This window comes from Melospiza georgiana, chromosome 14 (assembly GCF_028018845.1).
Source record: "Melospiza georgiana isolate bMelGeo1 chromosome 14, bMelGeo1.pri, whole genome shotgun sequence".
NCBI classification, from domain to species: Eukaryota; Metazoa; Chordata; class Aves; order Passeriformes; family Passerellidae; genus Melospiza; species Melospiza georgiana.
In genome coordinates this window covers 6,969,588-6,994,587 of record NC_080443.1, presented here as the reverse complement: position 1 = coordinate 6,994,587, position 25,000 = coordinate 6,969,588, and the positions used below count along the sequence as shown (strand labels likewise).

The following is a 25,000-nucleotide window of genomic DNA, read 5'->3' as shown; positions in this document are numbered from 1 at the left end:
GGGCATTGACAGTGAGGGGCACACAGGTGCAGGGCATTAACAGGAGGGTATAAAAGGCTGGGCCAAAGAACAAGAAGGGCAGATGCTTGCAGCCTTCTGAGGTGACCTGGTGTTACTGTGTGTGGGCAGATGCCTGAAGACTTCTGATGAGGTAAGGTATTACTGTGTTTGGGGGAATGATTAAAGCCTTCTGGAACTTTATGGTGATGCTCTGTGTTGTGGCCATCTCAACTACAATGTATGCTGTGACAGTCCTGATAAGGACAAGTTAAGGTGGTGTTAGTGCCAAAAACCACAGAAAGGTAGAAGCTGCACAAAATAAATGCAAACTGGGATGTCTGAAGCAGAAGCAAGTAGAAAAAACCTAAGGAGCTAAAGAGAGTTGTGCCTCTGATAAAGAACTTTTGCAAACCCCTTGGCTCCCCAGGAGTTAAAAGGATGTGCATTCCTGTTCTCTTTGCTGTCTCTTGCTTACTTATATCAGGAGGGAAAAATGAGAGCGAGAGTTTGTTGCGTGATCTTGGCGATGTAAAGGCACTTCCCTGAAAGGATGTTAGATCAAACACTACAGATTTGCCAGGAGATGTGGACAAATCCTGTCATGGTTAGCTCTGAATTTTTAAATATTTTGCATTTATAGGCAGACAGCTTTATGTATTGGAGCCTTCTGAGGACATGGGCAGGGCACACACACTCAGGGAGGAAGGTCTGTAGATGGGGACTGGTACATGGCTGGGCAGGCTCTGGTGCCACGGGTGGAAACCATGCCCCAGCCTGAGAAAAGTGGTGTCAGCTCTCATGTTTTTCGGGCACAGTGGAAAAATACTGAGGTTTATTCCAGCATCCTGCTTTAGGGACTGTTTATCTCTCTTCACTTATGCATGTAACTCCCAGTGACACCAACTGGACCCTTCAGGCCCCATCCTGCATTTGTGATGAATGCAGGGCTCACGTGGAGGCCTGGCAAGGGTGTCCTGCACGGCTCCTGGGCTGGCTTTGTGCTGTCATTGAGCCTCTTTCCCTGCCTGTCTCTGTCCCTGTATCTCTGATGTGCCCAGGGTGAGAGCAGCTATGCCAGGGCAATTCAAGAGGCCCTCAAAAAGCAGCTGATAGGGAATAATTATTTAAACATGACACCTCATTCCATCAGAAAGGGTAGGCTGTTAGCAGAGGGCCTGAGCCTCGTCTCCTTGAGATTAGCAGGGCTTGAACATGGAGTTGAACAGGAATGGGATGTGCTGCTAAGAGCCCCACAATGAAGCCTTTTAGTCTCAGCATTTGGGGCAAAAGTCCTATTGTGCAGAATAAGTCCATGCTCAAGCTTCTGTTTTCCCTTGCTGTGTGTTAGATTTCCATCTGTAACCTGCAGAAATCCTTCTGGCCCCTGCTCATCAGTGGGATGAGATTACTTTCTCCCTTTCATGTCTCTAATTCATTTCAAGGAATGAGCTACAAAAGCATGTTTTAAGAATGAACAGAAATTGTTCTGTCATACCCTAGTTATGTCTCACCACTACTTTTTATTTTTGTCATGCTGTTTCTGAAGATTTTTAGGGTTTTTTTCTTCTCTGGGGGTGTGCTGGATCACTCACTGAGCCAAGTGCAACTGCACAGCAGTGCTGCTGTGGGAAGCTTACTGTAATAAATTGGTCTGCAAGGATTCATGGTGCCATTTTTTAATGCCAGGGAGTGTATTAGACACTGGTAAACTGGCCCAATTTGACCTAAGTGGAACTGTCTTAATTTGTTTCCAGGCAGCTTGCTGCCTGTACCTTTAAAATATCTGCTTTACATAGTCAGTGTCAAATGTGTTAGAATAATATTAGCACAGGTAAGTAAAATACCTTTTTATAAGGCTTTAAATCATTTCTGTTACAGTTTAATGTGTAAAGCTACAGATTTTCCCAATTTGTTCGTAAGGTTATGTATCACAGACCTTAAATCATTTAAGGTTTTAGACCTGAGGGGTTCACTCTCAGTCATGAACTGGAAAGCAGATTGCAAGAGACATTGACATGCTGATCAATGACATGAAGCCTCCAAACAAATCAGTACAGGACTTTAAGAGATGAAGCCTTACTGTGTTCTGTCTGTCATCAGAATTTATAAAGCATCTTAGTGAAAGCCCCTTGAGAATCATTCCTAGAATTTTGCAAGTCATGAGCGTGTATGTAAAAGCTGAATTTTTTTAAACACAAGTAGCCTTGTAATAGCATAGCAAAAATGTGCTCTGTGATGTTGGTGTAGGAGTACTAAGAACCTGTTTAGTGAGATAACATCTTTTAGAAACCTAACAGTTTATTATCTTTGTTTCTGTTTGTTGGCTTTTGCGTTGAATGAGCTGCAAGTAAGCACTAGGAAGGTATATCTTCAAGAATTTAAGACATCAACAGGAGCAGAAATTCGAGACAAACAAGCTGTCACTGTTTTTAGGTAGTGTGCAACTGAAAATGTTGGATGGGACCTATGTTTATCTGCAGCAGTCCAGGAATTTGCTGTTCCAATGTGGCCAAATATAGTAACTGAAATTCACTTATTTAAATTCTAAAGTGTTATGGGCCTTCATAAATGGGACCTGAATCCTATCTAGATGCAATTTTATGTTTAGAAAGACCAAATCTGATGACAAGGTTTCCTTTACCCAGTTACAAACTGATTTTTATTCTCTCCAGTCAGCATTGTAGGTGCTTCTCTTGACTTTTGCAGTGTTTTTATTCTCCTGTAGCTGGGTTTACCCATTGATATGGGGTGCTGGGTTGGAGTGATGCCTTGTACCTGCTCACCACCCATTCAGCTCAATAGGAAAGTGTCTCATGAGAGGACAGGCTTTGCTGTTCAGGGCTTATAATTCAAATTCAGAGATAACTGGCAGGTAAAAGAAAACTGGGCATGAGGAGAGAGCAGGGAAGAATGTGTTCCCAGGTATGAGGAACAATGGGGATGGCAAACCAGGTGATTACTGCAGGATAGTTGGTGCTTTGCTGTGGAAATGTTAGTTTTAAAGAAAGGGCTTGAAGCCTGAATTGGAGTAATTCTCCTGTGTCAGCAAAGTTGCGTGGCAGAATTATCACTTGGAAAAGGCTTTGAAACACGTGGCAAAGCCTGGCTCAGTCTGCAAGCGAGGAGGGAGGCAGTGGGATTTGGGAAGCCTCGTGGTGAACCATCACAGTGGCAATGAGAATCCCATGGTTGGTGTGCTGGGAGCCAGAGAGGAAAGATGAGTTGGTGGGGACAGAGTGGGAGTGCAGGAGCGCCTGCACTGGGTGTAATCCTGACAAGGTGGAGGCTGCAGAGACCTTAGAGGATACAGGACAAGTGTTCTAGCAGTATTGCACTAAGGGAGGGCTGTGCTGCTTAGTAGTGAACTTCTGTTCTCAGAATTATTTCATACTGTTTTCATCATCAAGAGAAGCCCTCAAACTTGTTGTTTGCCCTTAAAGCCAATGAACAGCATTGAGCAGCAGCGTGGTCCTGTTGGTGCTGACTGATTTAAACCCAATGCAGTCCAATGGCCAAGCTCCTGATGATTTCCCCCAGAAATGAAGGCTGGGATTTTGTCCTCACTGCCCACCATGGCACCCTCAGAGCAGTCAGTGCTGCCAAGGTGGAGCCCTGAGGCTGTGGAGCTGGAACTGTGGTTTCAGAGCTGCTGTATGAAAGAGTTGGGTTGATGTAGATGTACAAAGTGTATTATTTGGAAGTGACCTTTAATTTTATTTGTTAGACATTCATAGGAATAAACATAGTTAGAATTCTCGGTCATAAATTCTTCAGATTATAGCTTCAGTCGAGTGAACTTTATTTTGCTCTAAGAACGCCCTTTGTTTTTGTCTCTATTTTGCTTACTAATGTAATGGCCCTAAATTCACTACTGACAAATATCTTGGAAGTATTCTGCTTGGCTTTTACTGCTGGCTCTTATCTGTTTTAAGTAGGGTTTATTAGATGAGATCATCTACAAAGGACTTATTTCTGTTATAAAATGGAATTAAAAAAAAGTAAAAATACAATTAGTAGCTGTTCTCTTTTTACTCAGTTTGAAAGATTAGAATATCAATGTCAAAGAGAATAACTGGGTTTCTGGAGTATGCTATGCAACTTTTGTTTTATCCTGTTTTGTCCTCTTTTGCTGTACTGTCTAGGGGAAAGGATCAGAAGAATTTCATTCTGTTCCTCATCATTATTTTGAGAGGAGGTTTTCCCTCTCAAAACAATCCAGAACTGAAAGAAGTTTTTATTTCCAAATATGAAATGACCACCAAACATGTATATTATGAAAACTAAAAAATAAAATGTGCTAATCCCATTAATATTGTAATTCTTAATGCTCTCTGCTGTCCTGTAGATTGCCTGCTTGAGGTGGCATTGTAATATTTTAATGTAAATGTCTGATTCAAACACTGAGTTTTGACATATTAAATTTCTCACAGGTTTTATTTTTCCAGTTGTGACCTTCAGTACCTGTCCTGTGTCTTTTAAGAATTTCTTCATCCAGGGAACAGATTCGTTGGCTTAAGAATAACTGGTAAGAATACTTATATTGTTCTCATAACATTTTCTTCTGCTTATGGATCTGAGTCTGGCTTTGTTTTTCCAATTAAAAAAAAGTAAAATGAGGTACTTAAATCAGATTTTTAAATCTGTTCTTGCATGGTTTTTATGTCTTGAAAAATATTATGTTTATGTCTTGCAAAACTTTTTATTGTAGTTCTTTCAGGTTGTAGTCAGCTACAAATAAATTTTTTTTTCAAGAAAAAATTCTGCTTGGTAAAATCACGAGCATTCATCTTTATGCAGTTGATATGTAATAATTGTGTTGGGGATGAATCATCATTTATTACTTTATCATCAGACTGCTGATTTAAAAAAACCCATGACACTCCTGATTAAATTAATTTTATCATTTTTTGTTTTTTTTTTCTCCTCCTGTAAGTTCAATAGAACATCTCATGCATATTATTAAGAACCATATTCTGTTGTGTATTAGCATGAGAAGAACACCCATGAAAATCAGTGGGTGGAGGGGTGTACTACATTGTATATGTGATTTTCCTCTGAGCTATTCCAGTGCAGCAGCAGAAAAGCTCCTCTAAAGTCTGAGAAATCAGATTGGTGTGGAAATAAGTGTGAAATCAAAATTGGGTTATTTGGCCCTCAGTTTGAAATAAAAGTCTAGCTTCCTAGGAAATAACTAATAATTAATTCCACATTCCACATGCATTAATTGATCCCTAAATCAAAATTTCGGATAGCTTCTGCTCCCAAATCAAATTCTTATGTTATTTCTTTATTTTAATTGTTATACTGGGTTGTCCATTCCTTTTTATATCTTGTGAATTAGTAGAAACTCTGTGATTCAGAGGAATTGTGCTGATTTATAGCTGATGTGAGAGGATATCCAGGCATATTAAAGCTTCAGTACTGCAAATGCATAAGCAGGTATTGAATTACTGATGCTAATGGAATTACTCACGTGAGTAAAGTTAAGTAGAGACGTAAGTGTTTTCAGGATTGATGTCTGTACTTATGAATTTATATCATTTAAGAGTATGGCTCACAATTTTTAAAACTTACTAATTGAATGTGAGCTACTGGATTTCATTCTAGACAATTGACTTGAAAAGAATTACAGTGACTTGATTCTAGAATAATTCCATCAGCTTCAGAGAAGGTATGTGGATTTTTTAATGCTGTAAATAAGGATGTAGTTTGGCCAATTCACTCCACTGATCCCCACTAATATCAGGAAATACTTGCCAGAGTAAAGGAGGAGCACAGGACTGGACAATTAGTGATACAAATGGTTTCAATCAAATGGTTAAATAGCTCAGCAAAGACGTGGTTCGTTTTGTAATAGCATTTGGAATCCAAATAAAACCATCTGAGGGATGTGCTGTTTGTTGTGATGTTAATGCACAAAACAGAAAACTCTCAGCATGTCTTGAATTTCAGGGGGGTGTTAGGAAGCCATTATATGTTAAAAAAAAAGAAAAAAGAAAAAAAAATTCCAAGCCCACAAACTTAAAATACGCCTGCAGAAGCTCCTACTCAATTCTAATTAACAAAGCTTACCTTTCTCTTGACCATAGAGGTCATCATGTAAACTATTTAAATTGATAGTAATATTATGCAGCACGAAATTAATTTTACATTGTATACAGTTTTTATTGTGACTTTATCTTGTTTCAAAAGTGCTTACTTTCTGATTTTGTGGATATTACTGACTGGATTACTTTTATTTTGGTTTTTACACAACAGTTATATTAGAAATTTGCTGTTTTATTCTTACCTTCTTAGTAAAAATCCTTTTATCACACAATGGGTAATTTATATCCATTACCAGCCCTTTCAATCCTTTTCAGTGGTGCTGTCAGTGCCTTTGGCACAGTAATGATTAATGTGATCTAATAATAGTGTGCCATTATATTACCTTAGTAAAACATGTACCAACATCCTATTCAGATCTACCAAATTCATAGCTTCCTATAATATTTTTGTTGAAAGACAGGATTACTATTTTTCAAAGAGGAATTTTTTTTTTTTTCCTTTAACATATTTAATGAAATTCACAATTCTTTGCCATGGTAATCTTCGTGCATGCATTTGGGCTTGATGGGTGAATTTTATATCATTCTGCATTATTATGATTTGTTAGGCAAATTGTTTGACACGTAAAGAAAGATATGCATTACATTGTTTTGCTTTGTTAAGGGTGCATTTTAAGCGCTCGCTATCTTCTGATTATTCTGCTGTATTTATCATAGAGGGTATATTTAGATTGCAGTATGCAAGAACAAGTATTTGGGCTAAAATGTGTCTTTTTCTACATTCTAACCCAGATACTGCCACGTTCTGTAGAAGGCAAGCTCTCTGCTCCTCTGCCCAGCAGAACCAGTTTTGGTCATGGTTCCTTTGCTGTGGTGCTTGCTCTTTGGCAATCCCTTGCCGTATTTTTGCCAGTAGAAATGTGCAGAATGGTGCCCAGCTGTGAGCTAGAAACTGGGATCATGCCTGTGGTTTTCAACCCAAGGTAAAAGCACCAGGCAGCCAAAGCCACGGGGATCTGCCCCATAGCTGAGTTTCACCCAGATATGCCATTGCTTGAGCCCAAGCTCCAGCTCAGGTACTGCCAGTTCACACAGGAGGCAGAGAAATGGTCCAGAGAACACGTTTTTGTTGGTGCTTGTGCAAGTGTTGGAGCAGGGTGTGACTGCCCTCAGCCTCTCCAGTTAGGGACCAGGGGTGCATGGAGGGGTTTGGTGCTGCTCTTGCATTGAGCACTGATCCCCCCAGTCCTCTGCAGCAGGACTTTCCACTCTTGGCTTCATCTGTTTAATAATGCCCCTAGTCAGCATGGCTGAAGAGTTGGGATCACACTGCATCCTTGCAAAGCATCTTAAATCTTCATCACCCCAAGATGTCATTACTGCAGTCAGGGAGTCACATACTTAACACTGTCGCATCAAAATCGAAATGAAACAGCGTGTCCACGTTTTAACTCTACTTTGTGATGTTTGTTAAATACATACTCTTACTGTTTCATCATATCACAATAAATAATGAATGAGAAAAATATTTTAATCTTGTCAATAGTGGGAATGTCTAAAAACAAGCAAAGTGTGTGTATGCATTTATATGGATTCCTTATTTGATTTAAGCTAAGCGATACAGCTGTAACATGATTTGAAATATGCAATCAACGTAAACGAAGAAAAGTATTTTGAATGCAGTATATAAACTGTGTGGTTTTTTAGACATATTTTTAGGAAAAAAGAGAAAGATTATGATTGTCATACCATGTAACAATAATACTGCCACTGGAAATATATGCAGCAGCTTTATTTTCTGCCACGGTAAAGACAATCTTAAGTCTTGGTCATTTAAATCAAAGACATTCTCATCTCTTCCACGTAGCTGATTCTTCATGACATAACAAGAAATGAAGGGGAAAATAAAGCCTGAAATCTTGGTTTAGCATTGTATTCAAAAGGCTTAAAGAAAGTTCCAAAAGATGCTTCCCTGTTTTTAGTAATAAACAGTTATGTACAAAATAGAAAAGCCTTTTACTCTCCAAAATTATTTTACTAATGGAGATATAATTATTTAAAGCTCTAACTAAGCTGTACCAGTCTTGAATTAGAGATGCCTTAGGTTGGACTGTGTATTGTGCAGATTGCATTGTACCTTACTGCTATATTGCTCCTGCATCCTGCAGTTTTACCAGTCAGGGCCAAGCTGAAATGGAAAATGGTGGCTTTCTTTTTTGGGTTAAGAATAGAATGGTCAGTGAAAGATTTCTGCCTCATTTTTCCACATGCAACTCAAAATAGATGTAGCAGACTGCAGAATAGACTTCTCCAAGGTCTAAAGCATTTTCAGGGTCTGGTTCATTGTTTTTTGATATTGTTCTGTTCAGTGAGAGATTCTTGTACCAAGTGCTGGGGGCACCAGGTTCCTCAGGGTTGTTTTATGTCTCTTTCATTGGTAAAGTCAGTGAATCAGCCAGCCAAGGATTATTTCATCTGCACATCTGCCCATCTTTATTCTGATGGGACAGGGGCCCTGGTGTGCCATCTCTGGAGTAGCACAGGTTGGAGGAGGGAGAAGAGGAGCCTGATGCAGCTGCACAAGCTGTTAAAGAGCCCCATCACACTTCACTGCCCTTGTGTGAGCTCCTGCCCGTGCTGCTGTACTGTGATCCTTAACACACTCGGGTAGGTTAGGAAGTGGCTTCTTTTGTGTGACTCTGAAAGAAAGGCCTCCCAGTAAGCAGAGGAAGGAGAATAAAATGAAATTAAAGAATCTTGGCCTCATCTTGAAAGCTAGAAAAGCACAAGAGGAAAAGAATTTTTGGCTTTTAAGGCTAATTTTATCTCTTGTGAGGCCATCAAGTCAATGAGTAGAAGTGGCAACTGGAAGTTCTTGGGTTGTATTACTCGCCACTGGATTACTGTGAGACTTTAGTAATGAAACATAAATGTTCTCTCTGTTCCCCAGTGGACATAATACCATTTACCTGTCTCAAAAATGCTTTGTAATTTAATTAACACTTGGAGTGCTCTTTGAGCTCCTTAGATAAAAGCAGGCAAAATGAGTCAATTGTTACAGAAATCCCAATTTATCCCCGTTTAAAAAAAATTACACTTTGTCTTGACTTTTTCAAACCTCAGATAATGTTTGATAGGAGTTTTGGGCTTTGTTCTTACTGGTCCTTGGAGTCACTTATTCTTAGTGATTTGCATAGGCACGGTGTAGGTATTACTTTTTTGTTCAACAGAGTATTTTGGTGGATCATAAATTACCAGTCCCTGTGCTGGGAATCTGCTTCTGAGAGAAGCATACATTTTTAGAGAAGAGTTTGAGTTTTGCTAGACAAGTTCTTCATTATTCTTCAGTACATTCCTTTCATTGTTTTGGGGGAAAGATTTCTTAATTTTTGGTTGGGCACTGGATGTAATAGCTTGGTTTTTGTTTCATGAAGTTATGCTATATGTTACTGAGAGAGAAATATTGTAACTGCAGCTCTTCCACAACCCTGTTTCATTACCACATCCTGTCCTGGCCAGATCACTGACCAGTGACCAAACCAATTCTTATGTAATCATTGCCTGGAAGTACTCCCTGATCTGCCTTTGATTGAAATAATTGTACAGATGCTTCTGCTTTGTAAGACAGCTGAGATGTTAAGTTGATTTTTGCACCTGTGCTGACCTCCAGTAAAGAAGTTTATTTTTCAGCAAGCAGAAACACTTGCAGCAGGTGAGCTGAAGCTCCATCCATCCATGTTTTCATCTTGTGTTGGTAGCAGCCAGGTCCTTCTCTCAAATTCTAAAGCCCATCTCGTTGCTCCTGGGTATCTAAGTCATTCTCACACTTTTTCATGCATTCATGTGGGTTTTGCTGCCTACCCCTCACTCTTCTTTTCAGACTGTAGAAACAGCATACCTGGATACAGCTGGGCTCAAAGTGAGTTTCTTGTAAAAAGTCTATGTTCATACATTTTCTCCCTTTTAATCTACTTTCTGCCACTGTCTTATTTTAACTGCTCAAAAGGAGTTTACACACGCTCCTAGATAAGGAGATAATCTCAACAAGCATCTTACCACAAGCAAAAATGTGGCACACCTGTTTGCACACAGGCTTGATGAAATATCTCAAAGTTATGCTAAGCAAGTCTGCCATTCCCTTCTGGTATTAAAAGTGTCATTATCTTGAAGTTCTAAGTTGCACTCTTTGTGTAACAGCACATAATAAAACCTAGAAGTAAGTTTATATCTTTCTTATTCTTTCCTTCATCCTCTCCAGCAGTTGTTTCAGCAGAACCCTTCTGCTTTTGCTTTGATAATTTAAATAGACAGTCTGATGCAGTTGTGACAAGCAGGGCTGACTCTCAGCTCTTGTGGAAATCTGGCAAAGTCAGAGTAGCTCAAGTGATCTGCCACTGCTTTTCAAATATTTCAGAGTAATACAAGCTCCATTTATCAGAAACTGTTAATCTTTTTTCTAACTCTAGATCTGACTTCCCTTTTGTATAAACTTTACATTTATTTCACTTTTTAAAGCACGTTCAACCACAAAAGAACTGGAGAAAAGGTAGAGGGAGATGCCTGTGGAGTTTATACCTCTGCCCATCTGCAGTGCTGGGTAGCAGGGCTGGGAGTGCTGCAAGTGTGCAGTAGCAGTGTGGGCACCTGTGCAGCACTTGCCAGGGGCAGCTTGTTTTAACAACAGGTGCAAGTGTGCAGCTCTAGCAGTCTAAAGCAGAAGCTTCTCTGCCTTTCTCCCTCATGCCCTTTCCCTGGAACATTACATTTTTTACTGCTGGATAAAAATAGAGCACATCTTAAGGCTCTTAATAGAGATCCCAAGTGTTGCTTTGAATGGACATTGTCCTGTGAGCTCAACAGTGGAGGAAAATTCTTGTGTTCCTTTTCTTTCCTGTGGGTAACTGCACATTTCATAGCTGACCAAATATGCCAAGGCTATGGAAAAAGAGAAAATGGCAAGATGACTATTTCCCCAAAACAGTAAACACACATTGCAGCCTGGCTTCTTGTTTGAGAATGCAAGATTTTACTTTTTGAATAACTACTGTATTTTAACAATAGGCATCAAGTGGTTGCTATGTGATACACAACAGTGTTTTTCATGAACTTTTGGCTGCTGAATAAGCCCAGCAAATATGGGTTCTTACCCTTTTAGTTTTCTGGGTCAATTCATTTTGCACAAAGGAGAGAATGATAATTTGAGTTGTAGGCAGAGAATGTTTTCTTCACATAGTAGGGAAGATGAAAGCTGTTTTTATTTGATTTCTTTTTAAATTAAAAATTATAATTCTTTATAGAGTTACAAATAATTATCTTATTACTAAAGGCATCCCATAAGCATGTTAGAGTCTTTCTCTGTAAAATAATTGCTGATTGTCACTGCAAACAAAAAGTGAGGGAGAGTGAGGGCAAACAAATATATATGCAATGTGTATGTGTGGAAGTTATTTTATTTTTTCAAAATGGTATTTGATTGCCTCAAAAGTAAAGACTTAGACAAATGCTATTTGTTAGGTGGTGCTGGCTGATTATAGACCATATAGAGTTGTTTTCTGAACTGCTGTTGTCTAAATGCTCAGCCCTTTCCTGCTTATGTGTCAGAGAGGACAGTGTCTATCAGATTTAGTTGGCTTCCTGATGGGACGCCACATTGAGGGTGCTTTTATGTTCTTATCTTCCCTTCTTCTGTTGTTGGAATCCCATGGAGCAGGATTTCTGCAAAGTGTGGAGCTGAAATCTGCGTGAGAGCAGGGGCTGGCACTCAGGAATGGGAGGGGAGGGGGCAGGTGAGGGGCTGGAGGAGCAGGAGGATGCCAGCAGCTCCTGGGAGCACACAGAGGAGCAGCATCAGTGGCACCTGACAGGAGGGAGGAGGAGGAGAGACAGAGAGAAAGGAGAATGCTTGGGATAGGGGAGGAAGGGCAATCCAATGGAAGGGAGAGAAATGGTTTCTAGCTGTGCAAAGGTACATGAGAACATGTACCTGACTCTAGTTCTTCAGTGCTGAAATACTCATTTAATGGTAATTAGCTCTGGAATAAGTACACTCACAGAGGTGTACACAGGAAGGCTTTGGCAGAGAAAGAAGGGCTTGGTTTGGAGAAGAGTGAAAGTTTGAAGTGTTGCTGAGGACAGCTCCACCGTGTAGAAAGACAAAGAGGATGGGTGGAAGGTTTATCATGCTCTTCTCTGAGGTGTTTCTAAGCCACGAGCTGTTCTGTCCTGGAGCAGATGTGGACAGGGCTTTGTTTAGTCTTGGCCAAATTAATGGGACACAGAGTTTATGTGACAGACTCACCAGGGCTCTGGAGGGCAGCTGGCTGAACCATGGGAGTACTGGATTTGGTTTCTCAAGGAAAATACAGCTGTGATTACTCTTCCTTGTGCTGTCTGTGTGTGACAGCATCCATCAGTGCTCATCCATCCACTGAGGTGTCACAATGAGACGTGTTTGAAAATGCCAAAGATGTACAAATTTCATCTGAGCACTGTGGCTGTTCATTCTCTAAGGCTCTTTTCTTAGCCCCTCACCGTGTGCCAAAACACAGCTCTAGAGCAGGCTCCAGAAAGGCTCCAGTCAAAGCCATCTCTCCTATCATCTGGACATAGCTTCAATCAATTCTCACAGTGGCTGTAGTTCTCCATTTGTGTAATTTACATAATTCCATTAGGTTGAATAAATTTACACAAATTTGTACCTTCTTCTGCTGGGGAGGTTTGTGTTGGTTTTTACTGCTTTGGGATTTTTTGAGCATAGTCAAGCTCTGTCTGCATGCAGCCACTGTGGCAGATGCCAGCCAGAAAAGCACCCATGTTTCACCTTAGAGATTTCCTTACTGAGAAGAATGAAGGAAGTTACAATACATCCCAGGTCACTGCATCCTGACAATGCTCAGGAAATTCTCATCTTCCCTCTGCATTTTCCCAGTTGCCCTTCTCTATTGCCTCTTTTTGGTTAAGTTCATTTCAAATTCAATTTTGAGGGAAATACCTTTTCTCTTTGGTCACAGACACAGCAACACCCCTGCCCCACAGATGATAATAGGGATTGCTTACTCAAATAGAAAGAAAAATTCTTTTATGGATGACATTTTTATTTTATTTTATTAGATGTTCCATGTAAAGCATTTATCATTGGAATAATTTTCCCTCTCAAAGTCATATCAGACACAAAGCTGTCTTCAGGGCTATTTCTTCTAGTTCACTGGACAGCTGTTCTGCCTGAAAAGAAAGAAAAGATCATATATCAATCAAAGACTTCAGGAGAATCCTTATGTTCTTTATCTAATAGGAAAATCCTAACTGTGAATTCTTGATCTTCTGACTTCTGCTTTTTCAGTTTGAAGAACTGCACTGATATATTTTGCAAGACTATCTGTTGGGTTTATTTTTTTAATGTATCTTTTGTGTGTCGTTTTGATGCTAGGAGGGTGTTACAAACTCATCTGCACTGGTGACAGCCACATCATAAGCAAACAGTTTTCTTACCCCTGTGACTCGATTCATCTTCCTCTGAATGTCACTATGGGCAGAAATTAGTGCTGCTTAGCAGAAACAAGATTCTCATCTCTGCTCTGCTGGTGCTGAACTACTGATTTCCAGTGGAAAGAGACTAAAGGGCTGAAAGATGCCCAACCTGCAACCTTCTAAACTAGTACAGATGTCTGTATTTAGTCATCATCCTGAAGTTCTGTAACTCCAGTGCAGTGACATAAGTAACATAGAATAATTATTTTTTAAAAATATTGCTAGTTATACAAGTACCCCAGTCTGCCATGCTAACTTAATGAAGATTCAAAGTACATTAGAGTTCCTGGCCTTTAGAAAATATTCAGAATACTTATACAATTTATTAAACAGTATGTATGCACAATTGCAGAATTGAGATTAGTGTGTGTCCTTTCATCTGTGAGTGTGAGGTGAGACACAGAAGTGATGATGCTGCCTTTCAGCCTAGCCCTGATCACCTTCCAGACTGGAAACCACATCCTGCAGGCGGGGATTCCTGGCTGTGTTAGGTTGTGAGCTGAGTGTCAGAGCATCTTTGCACTGCACAGGTACACTGGAAACAGCCTGGAGGCTGACTTGCAGACACATGAGCCTAAGGGAGCTATTAACCAAACTTGAACATTTTTGCCCAAGGGAAAAACAAAGGCAAACTTGGCTCCAAGAAGGTTTTTGTATGCACCTGTTGGTGCCCTTTAAAGCAGTCTGTTCCATGTTCATGCTATGTTGGTATCTTCAGAGCCCACACAATGCCATGTGGGGCCCAGCAATACAAAGATTTGCAGTGTTTTGGTGTGTTTTGCTGAAAGAGCCCCTCTGTTCTCTCAGCCAGCAGACCTTGACTTTGGTAAGGCTTTGCAAGGGCTGTCTGGCCTGGATTCCTTTATGTAGGATTGCAAGCAAAATTAAGGCATGACGCAGCTAATTATGCAAGGGAAAAGAGGTATGAGAAAGGAAAGATGTGCCAGCATAATTGCTGTAAATTCTTGTATTTACATATACTTAAAGTTGTCCTGATCCCAAATTTCCTGCAGCAAATGAATTTATTGATTGTAAGCAGATCTTGGATCATATGGCTTGCCACATTGGATCAGAATATTGGGCCATCAAGTGCCATTGATTATGACCAGGAGCAGAAGATTTAGAGCAAGAAGCAAGAAACCTGTGATCACTCATTTTAGAATAAGCTCTCCTTAAGGATGCTGTAATTATAAGCAGGACTCATGGCCAGTGTGCAAACTGTGATAGCTCCAAACAAAGGGAAAACAATTGGGATGATTTAATTTGCTTTTGCTTTGAAATAATAATAAAAAAAAAGAGATCAGTTTTATTTAATCAATAGACTCTAGGGTTTGATGTATGGATGAAAACTTACAATCAGTGGAATAATACTTCTGGTTAAGCACTTCTCATCAGGAACTTATTTGACCTGTGAGCTGCTTCATTTTTTAAACTTAGATGTCTCTATTATAGAACTTCTAAAGATTGTTGCAGTGCCAGCATGGGGAGTGTGTGTGTGTCTGTGCTTTAATATGGATGCATCTTGTAGGAGAGGAGATAAACCTTTTTCTTTGTACACAGACACATACATGATTTATCAAACATATTGCATTACTCTGTCTTTACAGTAAAACGTACAGTGGATGTGAATTACTCTATCTGTGAAGGATTAGAAACTCTGATGTTCTGTCTTGTATTCAAGAAGAGGATTACTCTGCAGATAACGTGCAGATAATTTACTTTTAGTGAGGCAGTGCAGTTTAAGGACCAAAAAATCAACTTTCTTGAGGTAAAAGGAGTAGGAATTGGTAAGGAAAAATATAGGGTAGTTGACCACTCACGGAAATTTCAGGAGAACATCAGAAATATATCATTATATATTTATTGAACAGTTGTCATTTCCATCTTCCTAAAATGGTCTTTTGATTAAAAAAAATTTAAAATATGTTGTAAATGCCGAGTACCTTGAAATTCACCAATTTTATTGCATGCATTGGCATGATTGGTATGATTACATGCCAACAGCTCATTTGAATATGAAACATCTGTACATTATTATTTAGGGATTTTTCATCTGTTGATTTTAGAAATGAGGATTTTATGAGTCCTTGCATGCATAATTGTGTGTTACTTATATACAGAAGCAGTCAGTAATGAAAGAATTGGCCAAAACCATACTGTATATGGTTTTGTGATTAAGATAGGAAATGCAGTGCATGAAGAAATACAATATGCACTGCATTTGATTTTAGGTGTGGCAGCAGCAATTATGATTTTGTAACAGTGGAAGTAACATGACAGTTCAAAAGCACAGTGAGAAGATTATGCTTTCTTATACACAGCAGTGTAAATTCTTAAAATAACAATGTAATTTTTACATTTTTCACTGGAAATCAAGATAATCCAATTTAGAACAATTTATTCTCAACAGGTATGGTAAAAAAAAAGATATATCATTCTGGAGCGTGGTATAATACATTAATTTTTATGAGTGAGTTATGAAGATGTACAACTCAGGACCTAGGATAAACATCATATTCCTTAATTAATCCATTACATTATGGCACATATGTGTCACTTTTATTACCCTAAAATGAAAAATGTTGGGGAAAGAAAAAAAGCCTGTTTTTTTCTCTGTATTAGAAAACCTTTCTTATAAAATCATAAAAACATAAAATCTAATGCAGCAAACACTATTAATGAGTTAAACATCTAAATTCCTTGAAGACTTGTAAGATAAAGAGCCATCATCTTCTGGTAATTGTTCAAATACGTTCTTAGCTCAAATATATTAAAGCTTCTGCATGCTGTTTCTGCATGTTTAAATGAATCCAGACAACTTAAATTCCAGCTAGAGAATGCTGGTGAAGCTGTGATTGAGCAACAATATAGGAACATAGTGAGAAATGAAGGAAAAAAAAATATCTGTCTTTTTAATATCCCAAAATGCAGTGATGTAGATTTTTATAGATTCAAAAGCCACCCACAGAGATCTACAATGAACCTTTCTGTCATATGGATCTTATCCTAGCCAAGATTCTCCCTTCTGCTCCAGCACAGATCCCCAGGAATCTGGTGAATATTGTTAATGGATAGGAAACTCATATTTTCTAGAAGAAGGGTGGCAAAATGTCCTCTTTGCCTGAGTGCTCTGGCCCCACCTTAAGAAGCTGTTCTCTTTGTGTCTGAGTATGATTGACTATCACATTTTAACCACAGAGTTTTACTTACAGATTGGAATGAATATTAGGCTTGTAATGATGAATATTTTGTATTTTCAGCAAAGGGTCTAAGAGAGCATTGGTCACCCATTGACTGAAGAATTGGATCTCAGCACACTCCAGCCAGGTAAGTCACACCAGCCCTGCAGCTCCCAGCACCTTTGGTTGGGTGGGTGCTCTTCTCAACAGCAGTCACTGCCAGGGCTGTCCAGAGCACGTCTGGGAAATGACACCAGATCTCATCAGTTCCTGGGCAGAGACTTCTCAATGCAATTTATCTCTTTGGTTATCTAATGTGGGAGCTGTTTTCCCAAAATGTGGTGTTTCAGTTGTATCTAAGTGCTGGAGCTGGGTGCTGAAACAATAACTGCATCTTGTCTACTGCACTGCATTGGAACTTCCTGGTATCAAACCCATAGATTGTGAATGTCTGCTTTGTGAGCCCAAATGATCTTTTACATATCTGTGTGAATGCATTTTCACGTGATTTCACAATGCTGGGTTATCTGTCACTATTTGTCATTTCTAAAATCTGATACTAATAGAATTTAGTATTTGTCATTTTACATTAAAATAAGAAAAGACATAAGACAACACAAACCAAAACACTATTAATGAAAAAACCAAATTAGAGATTATTGTGCATTGAAGACACAAAATTTAATACAAATTAGCACAATACAAAGAAATATGTTTTTCTGCTATCTCAGTATTAGAAGAATAGCTCTGCTTTTCTCCATATGTCTGTGTCACCAGGTTGTTATTTCTTTTGTTTAGTCATATAATAGAATGTGTTGAGACATATTATCCTCAACTTGTGTAACAGCCTACAAATACTGATTGCAGTTTGAGCTTGTTATGGAAAAGTATTGCCCTGTGGATTGAGAAAATGACCAACAGCGGACTATAATCTATGAAGCTGAGAGTAAAATTGCCAACTAGAGGTCATTTTTCAAACCAAGGGGCAATAGTTTTCTACTATAAACTGAATATTACAGTCAGTATATGTTTTATTAAACCATTTCAGAAACTTGGGAGCAGTTTCATTTAAACTTCTTGCTTGATGTGGCTCAGAGAGCAGGCCCAGGGCAGCCCACAGAAGAGGCCTAGTGCAGTCTGTATAATAAATATTCTGTATACTCAGTAATTACGAAGGCTTTAGGGCCTTGATGGTGAATGGCCATATCCTGCCACCATTCTGAATCCTTAGCAGCAATTGAAGTCATTAAGATTTGTGTATAAAAATGAGTGCAGGCTGCTGTTTCTTACTGTAATACTGTGACAATCTAGAGCCCAACTATATAGAAAAGCCAATTATGGCTATTGCAATCTAAAAGATTAAAAGGAAAATGCCTTTTCCTCCTCCATATCCTCTTACTGTTTTTCTCCCCTACTGAAGTATGGGGATGATGGCACTCACACAGGGGTGATTGCCTTAGTCAGTAAGAGGATTTCCACTCTGGAATAACAGAAATGACAATAACCATGCATGGGCAAAATGAAGCCTTTAACCTCTCCTATAACACACCTTGCTTATCCATAGGGGGTTCTGCCACCCTGTGCCTGGGAACAGAGGTGTCTTCTGCAACCATTACCTGCAGTGATTCTTAGATGTTAATATTTTTTTCAGTACAAAACCCTCAATGACTTTCAGGGTTTAAGGAGAGTGATGGGGAGTTCCAGCTTCTCTGCAAAAGTGGGGTGCAAAGAAGTATCAGGAGGACCACAGTGGCTTGGGCAGAAGGAAGCCAAACAAAATATTTCACTTTTTCCTTGAGAATCCTTGATAAAAATAATCTTGTTTAGAGCTCCTTGTGGGACTTCTCCTTAGCTTCTTTTGTAAGCCTCAACGTCAGTTTGTCTGCCTTGCAGGATTTCTGATTTTCTATTTTGGGGCAAAACGCAGAATCTGATCCTGGTTCTGTGGCATAACCATATCACAGACCAATACTACTATCTTGTTCACAGCACACATATTTAAATTCCTGCATGCCTAAGTTGGAAATTCACATGTCACAATCATGCCTGTAAATTGTGAGTTCCCATGACCATAATTGAAGACTTCTATCTGTATTTGCCAGATTATTGCATAGTTACAGCTATAGAATGGGCAAATTAGGAGCAAAATATGTTTTTCTACTTGGAGTTTTTAAAAGCCAGACCTTCCATCCATATGGGTGTATATATTATAAAAACACAGACATAATTTTCAAATGGTCATAATTTTAAAGGTCTGCATAAAACTTCACCTCAGCAAGGGTGATGGATTGGAGTAATAAAAAATGGAGCAGCAAAAGTCCTGTTGTACATCTAGTCCATCTTCTTGACATTACAGGATTGTTCCCTACAGGGTACTTGCTGATACTTTGTCCAGAGCAGGTTTAAGTGTCCCAAGCAGTGAAATTCCCACTAAAGTTTGACAGACATAATTCAAAGGCTATTTTTCTGACCCTCTATCTAAAATTGAACAGTTTACCATGATATGTTGGTCATAACTTCAGGGACCTGTCCTGTGTGCATCTCCTTGCTTCTTCCAGGCTTCCAAATATTTGCAGAAAATCTCCATAAATTACTTTGTATTGACCATGCCATTTTCTCTCATCCTCCACCTAACACTGTCACTGGGCAGATTGTGAGGGTTTTAAAGACTGGGCCAAATGAAAATAATGCTATTAATTTAGTACTGCATGTATTGCCTAATATACACACACTATATATACGATTATGTATCTAGTCTGTGTTCATTTCTAGGGGGATGTTGTTTAGAGGACTGTCTGATTGTATTGGGCTTCTGCAAACATATAATTAATCTCATTTTTAGCAATGCTTAGCTCCAAGCTGATGGTGTAGAAATATAGGGTTATTAGTTTCTAGAACATTTTTATTATGCACTTTCTATTTTGATTGACAACTATTAATATTTTAAAATGACAGAGCTAAAACTTATGCTGCCAGATAGCATCAAATGTAATGTATACTAAGTAAACAGAAGCATGTGAGCAGGATAATATTTATTGTATAGTTACACAACAATGTGCAAGAGACTAGAGGGAGAATTATTCTTCAAGAGGGATATTTGGTATTTTATGCTCTCAAGAAATACAAACTCAGGACTGAACTTTGTACCCCATTTCCTCAGGGTAGCATGCAGATTTTATCATCTATCCTGGATGGGTTGTTCTTGAAAGCTTCCATTCTTCACCTTCCTTTCTCTCAGATTGTCTGTATAGAGATGAGGGGGTGAAGATCCTTCCAAGATGAATTTTATGGCTCCTCTTCTTTACCATTTGATGTTTTTTCTTGTAGCTCCAGCTGAAATTTCTGTTGAACTCTTTTCCTTGAGAGAAACTGTCCTTGAGAGCTTGACTGTGCAAGTCAGGTCCTGTTGGGGAAGAGGCACAGTCAGAAGTGTTGTGCAGTAGGAGATTCACAAGGAGAAGGATTGTAGCCACTGTGCCAAGTCAGGTTGCAATTTCTCATTTGGGGAAAAAAAAAATTAGCCAAGCAAATAGTAATTTTGTCTTTAGAACAAAAGTTATAGTTACTATGAAGTATATGCAAATTTCCCATGTTTTTCTAGTGAATATTTAATACAAAGCAATTAGAAGCAGGATAAGAATTACATAGCTTTTAAAAACAACAAATGAAGAGGCTCCTATTTTCATGACACAACTCACCCATCTAAGATTACTTATGGAATTCAAGGGAACAGGAAGGAGTTGGAATGTTCAGAACCTGGTTAAGAAGGTCATTCTTAGGTCTCTGTGCCCCAACTGCCCTGCTGGAGCCAGGCCTGGCTTTAGAAGGATGGTAGAGATGTGCATCTCCTGAAAACACATACAAACAATTCAAACAAAGTGAATGGAGATGTAATTTCTTGTGCTGTGTTAACAAGTAAATTGATAAAACTAGCATTAGTCAATAAGGAGGAAGACTTTAGGCTTTTTATTTTTTTTTTAATAATTTCAGTTTGTGTCCTTAAGAGCAAAAATTAGCTCAGTTTTAGAGAAGTTTGTCAGGCACAAAATATATTAGGCAGAAGTACCTGGTTTATCTTGTGTAGTGAAAGGAATAAAGCTGTGTTAACCTTGTGTTCTATCTGTACTAATTTTTCATAATTTAGATCTAGCTTGACTATTTCAGTGAAGTACCATGTGTACCTATCTTTAGCAGAAGAAACTCTAAGAGGCAACTCTTATATTATTCTCAATTCAAATTTTTTATGAATGATGAAGAGTAACCACTTTGTCCTTTGCCCACCATCAAAACAGGTAGCTGTAAAATGACAAGATAATATCATTAGACAGTTGGTTTTGACAAAAAAAGATTAGCTAGAGAAGAGAAGGAGAATCAGTGGGGTTGATATATTTCACATTTATTTACTGTCCTAGGTAAATGACTTTTTCCACTCATTGAGACAAAAGGTATCCATGTGTGAGGTGTTTTAATTTTTCCCTGAATGTGCCTTTACCTACAATGCCTGTCTCCTGCTGGGGCTGTTGGGCAGCACTTTTAAACAATTGCAGTTTCTAGCTGCAATTAAAATGTTGTTAAACACAAGATTATACATATATAAAATACCTGATCACCCAGCATTTATTATGAACTGTTTGATGAAGTTCTGCATTCATTCCTTAAATAGAATCATCACATCATATTTTATTGTTGTTAAATTCTCTTTTTGATTACAACTTTCTCTTTTCTGTTAAGTTTACATGGTTGACTGATGCAGAATTCATCCACTGTGCCTTCTGCACTTCCTTCAGCTTTTCCATTCCTTGCAAGTGGTTTTCCTCTTGGCTTGTGCTTGGCATCAGGTTGATGCCATTAGCAAAAATATCTTAAAATGTTTATTATGAATCTGGACTGGTGAGGGAATTGCAGGTGCTTGTGGAAGCAGAGTAGTTCCTGTCGATCAAGGCAATGTGTCATCGTGCCTGATGTACTTGTGAATTGTTATCAATCCTGTTACCAATTTCTGTCTAATCCCTCCTTGTCCATCTGTGATGCTTATGGTTCATCTCTTCTGGGCATTAATATTCACGTTGCAGAATGATACATCTAATGAGCGACCCCACTTTGGGGGAACAGTGCCATGTTGTGATGGAATAAAGTGTCATGATGCCTTAGGTAAATAAGCCAATTGGTCTGGGAAAAGGAAAAAAACCTCATCTGGCAGGAAAAAAATAATAGGAGAGGCTGTTGGTGTATGACTCCCACTGAAATGAGGGTAGTGCCCAGCAGAATATACATGAAGAATTGTGCCATCACACGAGTAATCAAAGTGAGGATGGTTTGGATGCTGTAAACTGCCTTTCAGGTAGGAATTTTGGATTTTGCAGCCATGGTTCCTGTAAACTTCCCTACTATTCTCCAGCCCAGTGCAAACTGTAATGTTTTGTTCTGAGATTTGGGAAGAATTGCGTCAGAGATGTTACTCATAGGGGTCTTTACTGCAGCCTTAGATCACCAGGGTCAGGATTTCAATGCCAGTACTGTTCCCATTTGAGCATCTCCTTTGTCTCCTGTAATGTAAATCCTACCCTCAAATGCTTGTGTAGGGTTGGCACTGATATTCAATGGGAGCATAGGCATCAGAGATCAGATGGAAAATATGTATATTCTGCATCTGTGTATTGTATGTGGCAGCCAGGCAAAGTGATGGAGCAACACTTTAAAATAAACAGGATCTTTATTATACAGTCAAGTGGGGAAAAAGTGGATGTTTCTATTTATCAGTTGGGTTTTTTTTTGTCTTGGGTGTTTCTATCTTTGACTGATACAAATATTTTGGAATCTAAACATATCTCTGCAATACTGTTGTGTCTTTGTTCTGGATTTCTTTCATCTTAACTTATCAACACAGTATATGAGCCATTTTATCCTACAGTGTGATCATCATCCTAGTGTGTATTTGCTCATTAATGTCAGGTTAAGATCTAAAGAAGTACGAAAGTAGGAGTGAAATTTCTTTCTTTCCTTTTTTTTTTTTTTGTTTGTTTGTACTAATCTTTTTATACTAATAATGATGGAAAAAGGAAAAACTGTGCTGTGGCTTTAGCTAAAGAAAATATATACACATTTTCCACAAGTGCTCTATTGCTTTCAGACTTGGGCTGTCTTAAATATTAGAACTCAAACACGATCTTAAAACAAAAAATGTGATCAAGTCTCTCTTTGGAGTAGGGACTAATTGGTTTGGTATTTAGAAATAATTGAAATATCCTAATAAAATATGCATTAGAAATAAATGTATGTGAAATGCACATTCTAATATTTATACTTTTTCACTGAATAGATTTTTTTTTACCCATATCCTTTGCATAAGTTCATGAACAGTTGGCAAGGTCTGTTTTTTTATACACCTGATGTATATAGTGAAGAAATTTTGAAAAGAGAAAGTACCAATGGAAAAATGTAAGAGCTAATAATTTTTTTAAATTGCTGTGGGTTGTTAATGGGACACACATTTGTTACACAAGCTGTCTTCTCTCTTTTCCTTTTTAATTTTCCCCCCAAAAATTTACCCTAAAAGTATTTTTAGACAGCTTTTGCATTTCTTAAAAAACATAGAAACAAAACTAAAACAGCTTTCTGATTTCCAGTTAAAAAACTGAAATTTTCTGGAAGGGTACAGACAGAAGAAGGGGAGTAGGCCAGGCAGGCCACAATTTACACATTGGGTGTATAATATAAGGTGTTGAAAATTCTCACAGCTGGAGCCTGCTCCTCTCCACTGGCTAGGCAGGAGGAGAATTGTTCCAATCTTGGCCACGTTGGCTGACACTGTCCCAGCAGCAGCTCTGGGCGAGTGCTTGGCAGAGGGAGCCCACAGCAGAGTCCCACGGGGAGCGATGGGCGCTGATCCTGTGCTGACAACGAGGGTCAGAGGAGGTTCCCCAGCTGAGCAAAAGCCTCAAGAACTCCAAGTGAGGGATTCCTTTTCTCCTGGGGAGCTCAGCTGCAGGCTGAGGGTGTTGGATGGACCAGGCTCCTGCAGAGCTGCTCCTCATGCCCCACCCTCCACCTGAACCATCCAGCCCTTGACACTGCTGGTGTTTGTTCCTCAAAATCCTTCTTTCCTTTTGTGGGGACACATCACCGCCCACAGCCTCGTAAAAACAAGCACTTAAGGATATGTTTTGTCTTGAAAGCTTTTAAATTTGATTGAGATGATTTCCAACACAAAATACATTTTCTGAAGTTTGCAGGGGTGGGTATGCAAATGTTTTGATGGAGTTGAAATGCCTGGTTTACATGTGATCATTTCAGATGGTTAGGGTATATTGTAATAAGGCACACTAAAACATAAATGACAGAATTTAAGAACAGTGTTTGGACTTTCCTAAGGTAAATGTTTTCACATTGCAACGTCAGTTTTGGCCTGTTTTGGGTTGAAACCAAATTGTCAGCTGAAAGTTTCATTTTTAGCAGATTTACCTATGCTAATGAGCTTAGCAGCTCTGGCTCTTTCCTCTCAGTCCTTCCTGAGAATCACCCTGTCTGCCTCTACTTGTTGCTTTATTATTTTTCAGAGCTGTCAGTTTTCAGTCCTCTCCAGACTCCCTCCCCTGTAGCAGGAGGCACAGAGGTCTCTTTACTGCATTCAGAGCATGAGACACAAAGAAGCCCACAGTCTAGTTACTGAGCTAGGTTTATTGCAGCAAGTTGGCATTGTAGGGCACATTCTTCTCAACATCTTGAAGCTTTTAGCAAGTCTTTTCTCTTATTTGAAAACTGCCACAGTTTGGCTTCTGTTTATGAAGGAGTCACAGCCCTGCAACACTGATTTGTGCTTGCCTAACTCTGTTCTGGTGTGCTTTCAGTAGCATGGCAGTACTGTGTGAAACCTTGCAGCTTTTATTTACTACATTAAGTTCAGCAGCAGGCAGTGCTTGAATTTGAGTAAAACTTGTGTCAGAAAAGTAAAAGAAAAGGAGATAGAAGGCAATTTTTGAATACATTTCTGTACCCTCCTGTTTGTGTACATTTAAATTTATAATAATATTATTTATTATTATAATGTGTTAAGACTTGCCGGATTTCTCAGCTTTATGGATCAGAGGTCTTCTGTATTGACAGGCATTGTCAATGCAAATTTTCCCAGATCACCCAAATACTTTATTTCAAGAGACTGACCCTCCAACCTTGGCACTGATGCTAAAAATATCAATTTATATACTAATTAAGGTAGTACTGACTTTTAATGACAGTTTAATACATGTT

The 25,000-nt window shown here is 38.9% G+C and overlaps 1 protein-coding gene across 8 annotated transcripts in view; it reads left to right on the top strand.

Moving 5' to 3' along the window:
* The window catches only part of ZNF536 (zinc finger protein 536), a 344,528-nt gene that overhangs the window by 50,131 nt on the left and 269,397 nt on the right, over positions 1 to 25,000 (top strand). For 6 of the 8 annotated variants that reach the window (XM_058034047.1, XM_058034042.1, XM_058034041.1 and 3 more), the window contains 2 exons: positions 4,431 to 4,525; positions 16,835 to 16,901. The gene's annotated coding sequence lies outside the window, so the exon portion shown is untranslated. The remainder of the gene's footprint in view (positions 1 to 4,430; positions 4,526 to 16,834; positions 16,902 to 25,000) is intronic. The other 2 variants (XM_058034044.1, XM_058034045.1) reach the window with 2 other exon arrangements.